Here is a 2772-nt window from a genome sequence, read left to right as displayed (position 1 = left end):
CAAAGATTTTACTAAGATATATTTCAAGGTGAAAGTATTTTGTGTCATGTCGAAGGGGGACGGCAAGACGCTGTCTGTACCCGTCAGCTTAACCGGATCTGCATCCTACCTGCCGCTCCTCCCGGATGAGGGGCTTCTGGGAAGTCCGCTGCTTGTTTAGTTCTGCATCTTTTCCCATCTCAATGGCTTGGAGAAGAATCACTGAGAACAGGACGTAGTGTGATCTCTTCCTCCATCACGGGTAACTATTTTCTCATGAACAAATAGGCATTTAGTATCTGTGTTGAATCCACGCATGGCAGAGAGAGGAGGCCCGTGGACGGACGTGGGCGCTCGCTCCCCTCTCGGGTGGCGGTCCCGCGTGGTTGACACGGGGCCCGCTGGGAAGGCAGGCCTCCTGAAGCCTAGTGCAGGGCTCTGACAGCTTGCAGCCCGTGAAGGGGACACCGTCCCGACACGTGTACAGCTCTAGCTGTTTGCGAAGTCTTCCTTTTCTTCGGATTTCCTTTGCCATAGATGAGGACAAGGCCCTGGACTCTTGGAGGCTGATTCAATTCTGTAATTGCCATTCTTTGGAATGAGCTAATTATTTTAATGAGCTAGGCGAAATTACCCGAAAAATCGGTGTGGTAAAACCCGCTTTGGAGAATTACCCATCTTGGTGAATGCCACCATCCCCCGTTTAGGGGGTCAGGTACTCCCCAAATCCAGTGGATGAGTCCAGAGTGGGACAGGGTGACAGAAGTGCCGAGTCCAGGTCACCTTTCACGTGGCAGGCACCAGCGCCAGCACCCACCATGCCTCTGCACACACACACGGACCCGGCCACCCAAGCAGCAGCTGAGGACGATGCCTGCTGCGCACTGCTGTGTGGGGCGCACCCTCCAGCGGGGCTCTTCCTAGATGTTTACGTCTTCCTCGGAGACACGGAACGTTAGACAGTTCCATGTTAGTGGCAGCTACTCCAGTCATTTTAAAACCAATATTTTGCAACAAACGGCTAATACTGAACCTGTCTCTTAAGTATATTGAGTTATGGAGATGGTGTAGGTTTTTAAAAAAAATCACAAGGCTCTGGCACTGAGATCGCCATAGTAATATTCTGCTGTAGGTTGGGTCCGGTCACCTTTGCATGTTTGAGGAAAGGGTCTCAAGGGCCCGGGATGGGTGAGCCCACATATCCTGTGTTTGGTAACACGACCTTCTTCTAAACAAAATCTGCTCGTTACATGGCATTAGATACAAGCGGGCAAAATGAGAACGGTACGGACGTCTTTAAATCATTCACTTGGTAATTCTGTGTGCAGACTATGTGCCAGCTGTTACATTTGTGCCAAGATGACTGTCTTTTGCATATGTTTCACTGAGATTCTAAAATGTCCCTAATTATGCTTGGAAGATAAGAATTTTATTGCCAGATTTTGTGATGGGAAAAAGAGGAAGGTCTCTGGCTGATGGTCAGAGGGCAGTGTTCATAGCATGTGAGGCACTGTGCAGCTGTGGACCCGACCCTATGTCCCATTCACTTTAATTAACTGAACAGATAACCTGTAGTCCATTTTTTCTTTCTCTAGTACAAAAAAGAAAAAGAGATTCATAACATACACTTAAGACCTGAAGGACCTTTAATTTTCTTAGCTAACCACAGATCCAGTCCTTTACCAGCTTCTACGCATCGGTCTGTGATGATTTGTAGTGAAATAGAAAAAGCTTAAGTGGCAACTTTTTTCCATAAAGTGAAACGTTTCTAAATTTTAACCGTGCCCTTTTTGGTGTCAAAATATCACGAGACATTTATGCATACCTACTCTTCTCAATGTTTTTACTAAAGCAGACAAAAAACTGGCAACTACAAAGGTCTGAAAAATTTAAAAACAAAATAAAAAAACCTTTAGAAATGTTTGGTCAGTACTGCCTTAGCCAAAATGCTTGTCAGGTAATCTTTCACCTTACCTAGAACATCTCCAGTGGGAGGAAAGCAGGATTTCTTCTGAAGCAGGCCCATTTCATCTTTGGGTCATTATTAAATGTCTTTTTAATCTTGAGCCAGGCGACCCTAACCTAAGCCCTCGGAACCGTGCAGGACGTCTCGGATTCTTCCGCAGCATCAGTTCCTTCACGGGGTCGAAGACCGTGGGCATCACATGCCGTGAAGGCCCCGCCCCTCTCCAAACTACATCGAACTCTCATTTCTTTAAGTGAAGCCCGGATTTCTGGTCATTCTTTGATTACCTTTGTTCTATTACTAACCCCACCACAAAAAAAACTAACAAAAAAAAAGCTGATTCAAAGACGTGAAATTTATATATTTACTTATAATCCATCAATCCACTGATAGGCAGTAAATATGGGATGAAGCGATTTACCTTTACTTTTCAATCCACTGCCAAAATTATGCACACGTTAATCACAGGGAAAATATTTTAATGTTTTTGAAAATCTGTAGAGAATCCCAAAACTAGTGATGATGAAAGACAGATGACATGCTGATTACGAAACACGGCTGTTAACTAAAGCAGCAATGCATTTCTCAGAGGTAGCTTGCGTCACTTACGCACTTCATATAAAAACATCCGAAAACTCTTAAGATATTCTAACTTGTAAATTATTCAAACTTGTAAACCTTAAGTACGATGGTATCTGAATTAGACGTTAAGTCAAAAGTTCGCAAAGGTATTCCTCTACCCCAATTAATCTAATTTTGTATGCTTGAAATGCAAAGAAATCTGAATTAAATGTCAGAGTCAACAAAATTCACAAAGCCAGAAGCAG

Source organism: Pteropus alecto, unplaced genomic scaffold (assembly GCF_000325575.1).
Source record: "Pteropus alecto unplaced genomic scaffold, ASM32557v1 scaffold87, whole genome shotgun sequence".
Classification (NCBI taxonomy): Eukaryota; Metazoa; Chordata; class Mammalia; order Chiroptera; family Pteropodidae; genus Pteropus; species Pteropus alecto.
This window is presented reverse-complemented; position numbering follows the sequence as displayed.